Genomic DNA, 16,117 nt, shown 5'->3' on the forward strand with positions numbered 1-16,117 from the left:
AATTAGGTATATTACTTCTTACATACGGATCGGTTGGTACGGATTGTCCCCGATCTTAGATTATATTATATTATATTTCGCTACACAGTAGGCCTGGCCGTTGACAAGAAAAATGTATGGTAATCATTTTTTTTTTAAAATGGTGGATATCATTTTCCAGGATCCTTTCAAGTACTGGCTGTGTACACTAGACTAGACTAGACTAGACTAGGCTCCCCATCCACTTACCCTTCTTTTACGCTGAATTCTATAATACCTTTGCTTGACTTCCTCTTTACCAAAAACGTCCCTTTCATCAATAAAACTTGCCAGAAGGCACAACAAAACTTCTCCTATAGTAGAGCCGACAGCGTGTAAGGAGAAGGGTAAAATCACATTACACACAAGCTCGGATAAAATAATAATAAGCACGCCACTTCTCAATAGCGGTATTGCTAATAAAAGAAATGCGGGATACAGCAGACACCCGGCCATGAATCACAATAGATCCACGATTCTGATCGCAGTGAGAAAGTCTATACAGGAAAAAAAAAACATTTATCGTAGGTAGAATCACCGTTTTGATGTTAAAAACTAGTTAAGTTCAGGTACACCATTGAAAGTTGAAAAAGATGATGTTGACAATATTTTTTTTATAATACTAGTTTTTTGGTCAAGGTAATATCAAGTAGCAAGTTATCCGTGCTGACATAATATCGTAAAGCTTTTTAATAATTCATTTATATGAGGGAACATTGCCTGGATCATGTACGTAAAATATGATAGTCCTAAAACAGACTGTTGAACGGGTTTTTATTTTGAAAATTTATCGTTTCTCGTATGTTTACAATTTTTTTTTTTTTTTCACCAAATTATTTTTTTTACTTCAAAACGTGAGCACGGTGTAAATTGAAGGCTTCTCTACTTTTTTGTTGAATTTACAATATATTTTAGTTCATTAGTGGACATTACTGGTGAAAAACCAAGTCAGTATCAAGGCAGTTGTTAGTGTTGAGAACTTTACATAATGGAATTTTACTAATGATTTGTGAACCCCTTATTAATTTATATAAAACGGAGCACTTTCTCGAAAAAAATGCATTTACATCTCCCAATCACCAAGCTTACACATTTTCAATCAACCCAAAACGATTTCAATTTGGCCTGGCAACACTGTCTGCCGATCCGCGACTATGTGCTGATTGCAAACGAAGAAAGTCTTTAGTGTGCCAGAGCTCGCTCGGCGTCGGAAAGAATTTCCTACCATCATCATCAGCATGGTAAGCTCTGAGATCCCACTGCTGTCAGTATTCGTTGTTCTACCGTCGTGGCGACTAGCGTTTGCGTGTGAAACCGTCTGTGTCACATAGTATTATTGGCGCCTAGTTAGTGAAATAGCAACAACTATATAGTGTGTGGTGAAAATCCTTCTGTGTTTGATTTCCTATGGTATGTTGTGTTCACTAAAATCCGTTACGAGGAAGATAATTCGTGTGGGCTTTCTATACTCTAGCGGAAAATATTTTTCCTTCACAGGATAGTGTATAGATTATTTCTACCAGACTAGCTCTTTGTGCTGGTTGGTTGGAAGCTGATTGCCAAATGGCCGAAGTGAAATACAGTTGATATCATCCGCAATAAAGGATTGCTGGTGCAGTTTGTCAAGCGAAAACAAGTAAATTTGCTGGTGCCTATTTTTAAAAAATGAAATTAACCGTAGAGGGTGTACTGTGGCGGATGATCCGAGTTGTATGAATCTCACCCGAATAGGATAGTGATTAGATGAGGCGGAAACAGTGAGTGAGCCAGTTGACCGGGAGCTTTGGCTGACCTGACTGCGAAATTTCTGCGTCACAGAGATTTCGGAAACCTTAGAAGGCTTAGAGACATCATTCATCCGTCACGCAGAAGGAAGCGTGAAATGAAGCCAGAACCAAGATTTTACATATAAGGGCGAAGTGAGTGCACAAGAGCGCTGCGAACGTCAGTTGCTGGTGAAAAACCGACGAAGAGAGTCTGGGTTCATACTGCTCGGCGGGTGGCACGGGAATTGCCGCCCAGTACAATGTCGACTAGCAGAAGCAGGGGATGCACGACTATGTATCCTTACGGCAACATCCGGGAAAGCTAATCGGTCCACAGTGAGAGCGTACACGTTTGCTCAGATGTGTATGGGTTTGTGTGTGTGCTATCGTTGTATGTGTGACTGAGCGGTGGGTTTCGGATCGTTATATCGAACTATAGCAAAAATCAGTGGTACTACCAGCACCAGTCAGCCTGTCAGAGCACCCAGGAGAGATAGGGAACCAAAATAAATAAATTATCCATAACCTATATTTTAGCATTTCGGTGTTCCTTGGTAGTCAAGTTTTTAGTGAAGAAATTTCAATCGATTTTATGGCACACGACAAAAAGGGTGGCTTGATGCTGTGTTTTGCTTTCGACTAATGGATTATTGTTTTCGGCTTGAAGGCGAAGGGAAACTTTTTGCGAACGGATGGGACTGTGTAAAGATTCTCCTTTTTTAAAGTTAATCTTGGTGTAAAATGAACTGGTGCATGATGGATATGATGGATCGATTGTTTTCTTCTATAAATAATATTATTTTTCTAAAGGTAAAGTTTCTTATGAATGAGATTTTGAGTAGCTCCGAATCAAGTATAATTATGACTAATGATTACTATCAATCAAAAGTATGATTAGTAATCAGCAGATATACGTTTGAGATGACTTGTGAGAAAAAATGATTTGCAACAGAGGAAATGTTCGGTTAGCACCAGTTTGATTATTTTGGAGATGCTTGCAATGTCGACTGATCGGAATCCGATTGTCACGGTTGGTAATGGATACGTGCACACATGGTGTTGGGGCGTGAGCGATTATTAGTGGCCTATCTTTACGGAAAAGTAAGAATATTGTAAATATAGAAAACACGAACACACCAAGTCATGCCATCGAGCAGCAGGTGTGTAGTGTTTATATTATATTCCAAAGTGGTTCAGATTTCAGAGCAATTTCGGTTTTTTGATGACCCATTGTTCTGATATACAAATAAATCTGACTTAAAATACATTTATGTCGTTTCTTCTAGATGTGACTTTCTCTTGGATTCACAAAACACACACATCTACGCCGAAAAGAAGATTAATTACTTTTTCTCACCGTCTAATCGTACTGTTTTTCGCTGTGTTTTTTTTCTGTTTCAACACTAGCGTAGCTTGTTTGGCTATTTTTAATTGTTTTGAAATGAATTGCGACCGGCCCTAACAATTCTGCACGGAAAAACGACACTTCTTATGTGTGTATTAAATTGTGAGTGTTTGGCAGATTTGAAGTGCTTGTTTACTTGATAATCACTTTAAACTGGTGGCAAAATTTACCTTTTATCACGATCGTTGTGTTACGCACTAGGGGTTACGGCTGCAATATGGAATGCAGGTTGTTTATCGCATACTCGCTTCTAACGTTGTTTCATAACGGAAACAAAAATTGTTTCAGTTCTTGTTCAAAACATGCAAATTGTGCTTTGATGTGAGTAATTTTGTTCTGATGCGTGCGAAAAGCGTCCAAGAAAAATATTGCAGTGATGCTGATTCAATTTCGTTAACATTCTCAAGAAAAATCCTTCTAAATTTTTGAACTTGCTGGATTGGTATGCAGATTTTATTATACCTACCTGTTATTTTTTCCAAAATTCAGATTTTTTTTGGAATTCAAACAACACATGTATAGATTACTTGTGGAGATGATAATTTCCTTTAACAGTCGAGGATAAAAACAGTGAGAAGAGTTGCACATAACAAATGCAGACATTTTTCACAGAACATGTAGCGAAATATATGTAAGGGTTGATTCTAAAGGTTTCAGGTCATTTATCCCAAGTAACGCGGGGTATATAGCCTAGACTTGTAATTAAGGTTGTTTTGTTATACGGATGGAGAAATCAGAAAAAAGAATTATAAGTATTCCGCTAGACTCTACCAAAAATTTGGGAAATAAATATTGAATTCAGTCCTTGCAAATACGTATTTCGACTGCAATACGTATATGCACGGATTGAGTTCAATATTTATTTCCCAAATTTCTAGTAGAGTCTAACGGAATACTTATAATTCTTTTTTCCGATTTCTTAAATCACTTTACTAAGACGCTCAATATAGATTTTTCAAATTTATACGGATTGAGTTTATTTGGCTTTCACAGTCTTTTTTCAAAGCGTCAATCGGTGTAAATTGCCCGACATTTCGGCCATTTTTGATCGCCTCTCTTAAGGAAAGTTTACGTATGTCAGTTTTGTCTGAATGACTGTTTTTCCAACAGTAGGAAGTCCTTTAATGCTGTTGTGTACTCTAGTGTTCGGCCGTGTATTTGAAATGGTTCTTTATCAAAAAACTGCTGATTTTAGTCACTAAAAAATCGTTTTAAAAAAGGCTGAAACCAAACAAAATCCAACTTAATGAACAGGAATTTAAATAAAAACTTTATCTTTCCTAAAGTAATTGGCAAGCAGGGCTTCATCATCATTGTAAAAGTCCTATTTTCGCACACTTAACCATACTCTGCAGCATAAAAAAACAGTTTCACTAATCAGCATAACCTGAATAAAGTTATTGTGCGGATTCAAAAATAACATCATTCATTAGTAACTGAAAAAAAATACCTCCGACTCAAACCCCTTTTTTGACGAGTTGATTATTCAGTTATTCACCAGTTCTGAGAAAAATTAAATGGTGTTATTGTTTGGGATTTTTCTGAGATAATTCAAAACTAAGAAAATTTCAAGTAACAATTTTTCATTGCCATACAATAAAATAGTAGAAATTCTTAAATTCTCAAAAAAGTTCTCGATAAGAGGTGTACTCAAACAGATAGCTTAGTCGTGTGTGTGAAATGACAAGCAATAAAGTAAATAGGGTAGATGATCCAATAGTTGTGGTAGCACCAATAGTTGCGGCATCGCTTTTAAATTCATCGTTTAAACTAATTAGAACCGAATTGCTTATGCTACATGTTGAAGAAATAATAGATTAAACATAAGTACATATGTTACTACAACAATATATACTGAAAATATCCAAATTAGTGAAGAATACTGTATTTTTCAGAAACTTACCCGGAAGGCACCACTCACTACCCATTTTCTTATTTTGTCCTCGATTGTTTTAAGATATGTGTGTGGTTTTAGTACGATTATTACTCATATAATTATTTTCCCATATAACAGTTTATTATGGAAACTGTTGCACAGGTGAAGTTCGTTAATAGATGATCATATTATTTATAAATTACTTCCTCCACTATTGGTTCACAGGATACACTATGCTCTTATAGTTGCGGTATGTTTCGCAATTCTGATTTACGTTTATCAGAACATATGTATGTGGGACAACTTGTGTATATTAGGGACAAGCAGGTACTAGGGGACATACCTAAATGATGTAACTTATTACTATTCAATTTTTGAACCCCACCTTCCCCTGCCACCGTGTGTTTACCGATACTTTACATGATCGGCCACAAAAGCTATCGCTCTCACTCCTAAAATGCTGTATTATGCATTTATGACATCTTAATCGATGCTTACCCACTGCTTTTGTAATTGTAATTCTTTTAACGAGCCTTCCACAGCTTAAGTCGCTCTTTCAGTAAACACTAACGTCAAAAATGTAAGTGCAAACATGGTACGAAGCAGAGGTAATAGACTCTAACTTCCAGTGTTCCAGTGTCACCATTTGTGAAAAAACAAATTCTTCTGAATATTTCAAAATGAACGCCATTGGTTTTTCTCTTCAGCCAATTTCAGCCCTTTTTAAATGTTAGTCTAAAGACATTTTATCAAAAGTATGCAAATTTTGTTTTATTTTAATAAAACCTACATACCCCACTGAATTTTGCCAACATCTGACCAAATTGGCGCAAAATCTGTCTCTTAGTTAACTTCGTGCATTTTTGTATTTACTTACAAACCGACTTATCAACCTATTAAAAACAATATGATAAATAGTAAAACAATCAAAAACCACTTCAAGCGAGGCAAATACCCTCATTTAACCAAGCAAACACGAATGTTTTATATACCGCAACTACAGGAACACCCATTCACAACTATAGGAACTCTACCGCAACTATTGGAACAAAAGCGTGCAACTTATTTTAGTTAATTTAAACCCTCAAAGCGGGTTCAAAGTCAATTTTAAGGTGCAAAATTATCAAATAGAACCCATTTCAACAGAAAATAGTGAAACGGACCAGCTAGATTCGTTTTTCTTAGCCAAAACATGGCTAAACATGCATAACTCGTGCTTAGCTCCTCCACTATTGGGTCATTTACCCTACGTAACCTTGACGTAACGGTCAAGGATTATTACATTGGTCAATACAGCATTTGCCGTAGTATGCAGAAAAATGTTCTTTTTCTTTTTGCACAGTAAATTGTAGATAAGGTTTTTTTATTTATCTTTTAAACTAATAAAATTTTAATTTTTGATTGTTGAATAGACTCTCGTCGCATGCGGTTGATCATCAATCATTCCGCCAACTAATTTTCATGAGTGATGGTGGTAGTGGGAGACAGAGGCAGTACGTGATCAATGACTGCAACAAAACCCTATTGAAGCTGATGTAGTCTGTGAGGATGATAAAAGTTCAAGGAAGTCCCAGACTAAAATAAGGTTATCGTCACAGGTCACAAAGATGCCCCTGATCAAACCACTTTGGCGTCAATATCCTTCTTTAAAATACTTTGCATAAGATTAATACAATGCATGCTGGATGCCATGTACTTCCAGCAGCAAATGAAAAATAGAAACGTATCTCATAACATAATCTTTGATTTCAGAATCAATACACAACCGTATATATTCATTATGTGTACAACCGTAGAAATCTGCGGGCTTTAAATTCGCTCTTTGGACAAAACAGTGGATACTTTATATTCTTTCAAGGTATGGTTTGAAATTTTTAATTTGTACACAATAGAAAACTTACCCTACAAGAGTTTTTACTTTAAACTTGTAAATACTGTATGTATTGTATTGTATTGTGAGGTGTACATCCCTAGGGGTTGTATGGAATTGTGACGTAGGACAAATATAAATATTGATTTGTTTGTTTATGTTTGTTTATTGAAATCCGAATATAGGCTGAAAGCCCGTTACCCATTCTCAATAAAAAAAATATTTTACAATCCATTCTTAATAATAAATTTCACGATACACTTGTACTGGTTAGTTACATACATAAATATAATTATTTCATCTCTCATTTAATATATTTCACCACGCCTGTTATACACCGTGTATCTAGCACAGGTATATGGGCTCCACTTGCTGGCGTGTTAAGGAAAAGAATGAAGTTGAATTTTTTATACGAAGTCTTTTGTATAGAGTTGAGCGTAGATTGTTGCATTGGAGGCGTGGCCATGCAGTTTCGAGAAAGAGAAACGAAACAAAACACCTTCAACTTCTTGAAATGAGAGTTATATCTTGCTGCGTTAAACTGTTCATAGGCAACACTACCGTTTATTTTTTAAGTCCTGGTCGTTATTGTAAAAATGATTATTGAGAAATACATGAATACATGAAAATTTCACACTAGTTGCCAAAACTCTCATAACTCTTATCTTAGAGAATTGATAGTTCTAATAAGAACCGATTCCATAATCTTTAGCTAGAAATGCGTGCTACATAACGCTGGTGATCGCACCACCGGTAGCATTGAATATTTTGCTTGGCCGCGCACCATTAAATTTGCTCTCCACTGTGCCCTCCGGTAGCTGTGCCAGCAAAATATCCTGCAGCATACGATGGTACCTTGACTCGTAAGCAGCTCTTGACAAATTAGAATGAAGTTGAATTTTCTACACGAAGTCTTTTGTATAGAGTTGAGCGTAGATTTTTGCATTGAAGGCGTGGCCACGCAGTTTTGAGAAAGAGAAACGAAACAAAACACTTTGTTTAGTCAGAATTTGTAGGCAGTGGAATTTATTTCGTCCATGTTATTGTTAACCGTGCTCGGGAAGCAAGGCAATAGCGAGGAAAATGTATGGGAAAGCTTGACCTTGGAACTTTTCACCAATTTTCACCATTAAGCAGTAAAGCAACAATGTTAAACATCAAATCATACAATTGTCACACATTTTATCTATCCACCGTCATATATATGACTAAGATCAATGCTTCTTAGTCGTTCGCTTGCTATAATTGTTTGAAATCTGACGCAACATTTGCCAGTTTCATTTTCAACTTTACAAAATGTAATCAAGTATACAAAACAAAGACGTTCTACGTCAAAAGTGTTTTTTCGGATCCATTTCAATGCAATTTAGAAAAGTCCTTTTATATCAGTGTAAAAACAAAACATAGCAATCAGCGCCGCAGACTTTCAATGTCATGAAAAGTTTTTCAGTTGAAATTGAAATCTTTGAATTTCAATTTTCAACGAACGAGCTGAGAATGAAAGAGACTTTCAGCTCCAATCAGTTGACAGTGGAGCCAGCATTTTTTCAATTTCGCAAACGCTGTGTTGCTTTAGCGATGAGACAGTGAAAGTGCGGTTTTTGTCTTTTTCGTTGGCAGTGTCGACAATTTGCAGCACTGCAATATTTTTTTTAAACAAAATTTCATAAAATTAAATTATCTATAACTTTACATATGAAATTATTGCTCTATTTCATCAGATAAAAATCCCAGCAAAGCGATGATCTCAACGAAACAGATGTCGTATAAGGATGCCAATTCTAAGTCGCTCAAATGTACATATCAAGTTGAAATTACATAAGATGCAACATTAAATATGTTTATATCGTATAAAATTTTAATCTTATTAAACGCAAAATTAGATTACTTATGAAGCAATTTGAAGCGTCATATAAAATTGTAAAATGCGTCATTCCTCAAGTCTTATAGAATGCAATTTAAAGTTTCGAATGAGGCCATTTTCGAAGTTATTCAAAATCTTAACCAATTTTTTTCACAATGTACGTATATGGCCTCCAGATTTGTACACATAGGCGCATTTCATGCATCTTATATGGTTATTTTTTACCAAATAGGGGTTCACTTAACAGAGTTGAGCGCGAGTTAGTAAACAGTCATATTAAAAGACAGATCTCTTTTTGTAGAGAAATTTACTAGAAGTCATGAAATTTCTAGTCTCAATAGTTTCTGACTTACAGACTTTTGTCATGAAATTACACGATTCCAACCATAGTGAGGTACTGCCAATATAGCGTTGCGTTGGTCCGAGAACCATACTTCCGGCAGTCGATCCTAATTTACTAATTCGGGATGAATAGGTCTTGCCCATGCCTCATGCATGTATATAATAAGTTAATAATAAGTAAGTTTAATTGTAGGTAGTGATGCAAATGCCCATCATGTAATTTGAGGTAGATAAAATATTAATCCTAGGGGTTCAGATTTTATGAAGTACTTTTGTTTAACAAATTTAAACATTTTGAAAACACAGGTAATGTTCCAACTTTTGTAAATCATGCATAGAGGAGGTATTAGACCTAACACTCTGTACAAACAATTCCACATACGAAGTGCATAATTGGCGAGTTTTTGAAGAAGAATCATTAGCCGATCGAAGATTTATATTCTTTAAGCATCTGAATGTATGTTTAGAGGTAACTCGTTTCAGGAACCCAGAAATACAGATTGGGATGCCTTTGTCGATGCTCTAGCGTCAAAGTTCCAAGGGTAACAATCTAATATAGAAAGCCCCATTGATCTAGACGATCTTGTTGAAATTATAGCATCTTACATCATGGAGGTTTATGAGGAAACTTCAACATGAGGTACGTCCTGGTGGAACACTAAACTTGAAAAATTGCGCAAGAATTGCAGAAAGGCTTGGAACAGACGTCGTACAGAAGGAGTGACTGCTTTTAAAGTAGCTCGAAAGGCATAGAAAACTCTGAATTCTTCTGATCGACGGAGTTGGAAAACCCTCTGCACAAATGTTTCTGGTGTAAATGAAGGTAGCAGACCTAATAAAGTTTTAGCAAGGCCTATGGATTTTCAAATTAACGTCATCAGGGATGAAAATGGTAACTTCAGTTCAAATGATGATCAGGTTTTATCAAACCTATTTCGAATACCTTTCCCAGGATGTTTAGAACTTGAACAGTCAGATGCTCTCAATCATTTTTCTGCTTCTTCCGATAGTTTGGTGATAGCTCGCCGGCTAATTACAATCTAGTCTCTAAAATGGGCTCTAGATAGTTTTTCGCCACATAAGACTCCTGGAGCTGACGAAATATGCACATGTTTGGAGGCTTTTATTATTTAAAAGATATTTTAAAGCAGTTTTTTATTTGCAGCCATGTCACACAATACATCCCAAAATCTTGGAGAGAAACAAAAATTAAATGTATTCCTAAGGGGGAACGTGCTTTATAATTCCATGATATAGAAAAGGCTTTTCTACAGAAGCAATCTTTCCTAAATATTGAGGGAGCTTTTGATGTTTCCTCGATTGCTATAAATGCTAGAATTGAAGCGGCACTTTTTCGTGAGATATCCTCAATTATCGATACGTGGATACATCAGATGCCAAAAAATCTTTAAACTCATCGTTAAGGCGAGCAAATATAAATAAGAAAGGCGTTGAAGGACTACTACCAACAGGCTGCTGCAACAATTTCCGCAGTTGAATGATGATTTGTTGGCTTCTAAACATGCCTGTTATTTGTTCGCTGCACGTCAGTTTAGTAAAAAAGCACATCAAAATGTCAAAAATATGTCACATAAGTTATGAAAAAAATCGGTGGCGAACCAGCCTGTGGCTAAAATCAAATTAGAAAAATTGTTAAGAATGTCAAAATATCAAATAAGTTAACAAATGAAAATCTAGAAAATGTTTAAAACATCGATGATGTCAAAGTTTTGTTGTAAACGTCAAATACATTGCAGTATCAAAAATAGTAGAAGTGTCCAAAATGATAAAAAAATTGAAATTGGTCTAGTATAATGTTGAAGTTGGTCTAATATAGTGGCTTTTTTTCCTATATTTGACCAATTATATTTAATCTATTAATTAGTTTATGTAGGAAAAATATTTGATTAGGGACCAGATGATATTTGGCTCATTCAAAGTGCAGTTTCATGAACGTAGAAAAAAATATTCGTTCTTTTGATTTTTCCTGAAGCATGTACTGATACGTCTAACACCAGTACTTCGCTTGTTGGGCAATTTTAATTTAGACGAATACTGAAATGGGGAAACAAACTTCGACTAAACAAATTCTTTGGTGGGATAAAAGAAAAAAAAAAACTTCTTTAGCGTGTTAGTTCCTTTTACCCCATCAACGTCAAGCCATTACGGTCGGCTGTGCCACGTGGTACAGAACCGCTGCCAATTTGCGAAGCATTGTGCACTAGACCGTCTACGGTTTCAGTTTTCAAACAATCAACCCGCATCTAAATTAACATCGAAGCCGATTTTTGAGCCATTACCCGGCGCAGTAATAATCACCTGAGCACACTCGCTAGTAAAAGCTTAATAGTCAGCAGCCAGCAAACGTGTAAAGCCAGTAAAAAGCTCTCTGCTAAAAAGGAAGAAATCTCGTTCAAGTGGAAGTCATTCAAGTGCTAGTTGATGGTTGCGAGGCAAGAGTTACGGTAAGTTGCACTAGAAGGGAAGGAAAAATTACTCGCGATAGGCTATTATCGTAAAAGAAAACAGAAAAATGCTGGCGTACTCTAGTACATACGTCTACGGAAAAGTCCCGGCCTTATAAGCAAAATGACACATAATACACTAGCGGTAGAAGCAAAAAAAAAGTAGTAAAGGAGAGCTTGGTGCGGACAGCAAAAAGTAAAAGTAACAACAACTCACCGATGTGCCTGCAAAGCTAATAACTGTTTCGCACATTGCACGGCAGTGTGTATCTTTAAAGTCATCGCCGTCCAAAACATACATGCACGTACCGGAACGCAACTTAGTTGCAAACCCCAGTTCGATATGACTGCGGAAAAAAATCATCAATCTATTCTATAAAATTTTATTTTGAATGAGAGAAAATAAATAAACTGTCTGGCAGCAGTGTTCGCCTCTTTGTTTGGGTGGGCGAACAAATTATGCCAAATTTTCGGTAGAATCTGTCTTGTGAAATTAACCATGTGTGCTTTTTTATTCACCAAACCCGCACTCAATGACAGTTTACCCTGTTTGCACGCACTGCGCTGCTCAGTATGCAAACTCTCGGCCGCCGCAGATTATCTCTCCTTCGTTTGTCTAACACAGCCCATTTGTTTTCAAACAACTTGTTTGGTTTTTTTTTCGGTATGTTAGTCGTCGCCTGCTTGGCCGTCGTCGTCGCCGTTGCCCGCGGTGCCCCGTCACTGCTGTATGTAAGTGTACAGAGAGGCTGAAGAAACGGTTTCGTTTTCTATTTAACTTTCATTTGTAAAAATATGCATGAATTTCGGCGTCCGCAGATCTGCCGCGGTTCGCGCAATAATTTTCTCTACATGGGCCGTATAAAAAACGATAGCCGTCGACCCCTGCGCTTCCTTCCTGTCGCTGCTATTGCCACCCAGTAAATCCCATTCGGCTGACAAACAAAATAGCCTTGGGGACCGACCGACCGAGTGGCCGGTTTGTGCAGTTGCTACAAAGCAAAAAACAGAGGCCCCACCAGTCAGTGACTGACTGGGCCGGGCAGTCGCTTCAGCTAGTAGTCTTCTTGGGACAGCGAGGATGTTTGATTATTTGTTCTTTGCTAAACGCTCAGATGATTTGCGGAATGTTATGTGTTCTGTCGTTAGTTGAGCACTGGCCAACTCTCGGATACGTGGGGATTCGAGCAGGGAAGAAATTGGCTTACTCATCATCGTGAGCTGGTTATGGTCTCTAATTAGATTAGTTCTGACTAATTGTTCCGATACTAGATCGAGCGTAACATTGTTGTAAATGTGAAATATGATTTCGAAACTTTACGATGGATGAAAGGCGTCTTCAGCTTTTTTATTAAGGGAGAGAGGGGTTTTCGAAACCACGTTGTTACAAAGTGCGTTAAGATATATGGCAACCTTAATTCTTGTTAGTATGCTTACGTGCTTGATTAAATGATTGTTGAAATGTTAAATATGTCTTAGAATTTTTGATGCAAAAATTCTTGAAACTTGAATTGGTCAAATAACCTAATAACAGTTTTCAACGCACCATAAAAGTGAGAATAAAAAAGCAAAAAGCAAAGCCTTGGTGTTGGTGCTACATTCCGATTCAGAACTCGACCTTCTGTTTATTATACACAGACTTCGCAGCCAACTGTTAAGTGTACAGGACAATTGCGGGGCCCTTAGCGCTGGTACCCTACTAACACCAACAGTCTCTCCCGAGCCGGGACTCGAACCTACGATAACTGGCTTGTTAGGCCAGCATCGTACCTAGAGACCAGCTGGGAGGGTGTGTGTAGCAAACTCAATAATTACAGTGGCTGTTTGGCATTCATGAATAACTAACTAATCTCTGCAACCTATAAGAAAAATGTAAATTATCGGCAGCTATCTTATTCCCGGTTCTGTTGTTTTATGGTATGCCATTATCATAATTTTGTTGTTGTTTTCTACTAAAGCCAATTTCAACTGATGCAATAGAAAGCAAAATCAATCTTCAAGTTGTTCAGCTTAGCTTGCTCGTTGCTTTCGGCCCACCCTCGCCATATGTATCATAATAGTGATTTGCTTTTCTATATAAATCCGTGCCAGATATTAAAATTCTTTAAATTTTTTGCGAGCAATTAACAAAACTGGACAGTGGTGGGGAAGAAAGCATGTATTATTCAAATAAAACCACAATTTTTTCTTGAGAAATTCTGAATTATGTTAGAGAGAGAGAAAAATTATTTTTTATATTTTATCAAAATTATTGCAATTATTTTTTGGATTCGTTACCACGCCCCCATTATCATTATCCTGTTTATTGTGTTTTTCAACACTTTCCTGCACCTCGTGATTTAGCCAAGAAGTAGGAAATTACACGTTACTCGTTACTCTGACTCGTGCTCTAAAACTCAGAAATAAACTAACTTTATTATGCCGCACGATTCCGAAGTGATTACAGGCGAGCGCGTATAATCTTCTGGTTTGTTCCGCGGTATTCGCGGAATTAATGGTCCCTTTGTCGTAAAGTTGTCACTTTGCTCGTTAGAGAACGCAACTTGTGGATGATTGTGCGGCGCACGGTTTAAATCAAAACGGACTGTAAATTTTATGAGGTGAGCTAATCTTTGCGATTGAAGATTGTGAATTTTAGTTGAGATAGTTTATATAACTACAGAATCTGAACAATTAAAAATCGTGAAGCATTTATTTTATTGCTTTACGTATCAATGGATTTTGTATTTGTTTCAATTAGAGTGTACTTGAGTGAGGTCAGGTAAACTCGATTGGTGAAAGGTGACATTTAGAGCATGACTGTATATTTGAAATCGTTCAGGTTATTTTACGAGGGTGTCTACAGAAGTAGGTTTTAAACTGATAACTTTTTCAGAGACCCAAATTTTCCCGTAAGCCAATGTAGAAGCCTCAATCCCGTCGTGCAATTACTCTGCTTCTAACTAACAAATAAAACAAAAAACAATTTAAATAACAATTAAAACACAAAAAACAACAATTATTTTGAGCATTGCGGCAAGATTTTATTCGCCTTTGTCGATCTGTGTTATCCACTGTGCATATTTTGACATATGACTTCTTACCGCACTTACCACAAATAGAAATTAAGTTGAAAAAGAATATTAAATAATTGACTAAAAATTGCAATTTTTTCGCTATCAAAAAATTTGTTTGTGTGTTTTGGTTCGTTTGATTTAATCTTTGGTTTTATCTTAACGCAAAATTATTTGAAGCTAGTACAACATTTTGTTCTAGACGTAATAAAAAAATAAAGAAAAGAAGTACGTCTTCAATCGCCACCAGAAACGCCAGTGACGTTCTTAAACATCATTGAAAACATGAGGGAGAATGGTAATGATGACTTTGATTGCACACGTTTTTGACTTGACTATTTTCCGCGGGTGAAAAATTGTTCATGTAAATTACTCAAAAGTATTGCCTTTCTCCTAGAAAGGTATAGCAATCACTGGAAAACTAAAGGTATGAAAGTGCTCAAAAGGGCCAAATGTCGTACATCACTCGGCTCTTTTTTTTAAAGGCCAGCTGCATTTTAGTATTCACTCTATTCAAAGCATTTTGGGCTACAATCTTTTAGCTCAGAATACTCTGACAATATAAAAAAACTGTCCGAGAACGAGTGCTTTGTAAAAATAAACAGTGGAAAGCATTTTTATTCTCAAAGTATTGATTGTGGAACTGCCATCTCGATGCCGGTGATTGGCACAAAAGTTAAGTACAAAATACTAATTTTTGAGTAACTTTCATATAATATACTTTACAACATTGTACCTAATAAAGATAGAAATTTTGTTTGTTTAGCAAAGTTTCATATTTGCAAATCTTCTACATTTTTTTTTACAAATAAACCATTACTCTAAAGTTAAAGTTAGTTTTTTTTTTATTTTAATATAAAACTTTTCATAATTTTTGATAATTTGAGATTTTGCAGGTCATTCATACAAATAATTGTTTCGAAGGCATCTTTAAGTTAGGATGAAGGTGAAGGCGCTATGAAATTAAGTTCCATTTTTTTGCCTATTGGAACCACTGCGCAATGGTTCTTGATGCAACTTCATGATAAAATTATTTGTCTTCAATTTGTCTTCAAACCTATGTTTAATTATATAATATCAAATCATGTGTTTCGGAACTTTCAAGAATTTTTCTCAGTTATAAACTAACTGAACTTTCAGTTATGAAGAAGACTATATCAGGAAAACTGATTTAGATTTCTCTCAGAGAACGATCCGAATGTTTTCAAATTTTATTTTTGTTGACAGGTTGCTGCTATTCTTTACTAATACTCTGAAATCCTTCTGTTAGTAGAAGCCCAGGTTTAATACCGGCAAAGGCTAAAATCCAATTCCAATTACAGAATGCGGGATGAGCTGTGAAGGTACTGTTCCGATTCTAATTCCGATTAAACAAATAATTTGAAGCATAAATATTGCCCCTATCTCTCTAATTTTAAGGATATTTGTTTACTGTTTTGAGATTGATTTAATCCAGGT

At 36.2% G+C, this 16,117-nt stretch overlaps 1 protein-coding gene across 10 annotated transcripts in view; it reads left to right on the plus strand.

Annotated features, from left to right (window-relative positions):
- LOC129725878 (protein boule) overlaps positions 1–16,117 on the plus strand; it is an 82,085-nt gene that overhangs the window by 17,341 nt on the left and 48,627 nt on the right. The window contains exon 1 of one of the 10 annotated variants that reach the window (XM_055682252.1): positions 1,240–1,259. The exons of 6 other annotated variants lie outside the window; for them this stretch is intronic. The gene's annotated coding sequence lies outside the window, so the exon portion shown is untranslated. 3 more of the 10 variants (XM_055682248.1, XM_055682250.1, XM_055682249.1) reach the window with 3 other exon arrangements.

Source organism: Wyeomyia smithii, chromosome 2 (assembly GCF_029784165.1).
Source record: "Wyeomyia smithii strain HCP4-BCI-WySm-NY-G18 chromosome 2, ASM2978416v1, whole genome shotgun sequence".
NCBI lineage: Eukaryota > Metazoa > Arthropoda > Insecta > Diptera > Culicidae > Wyeomyia > Wyeomyia smithii.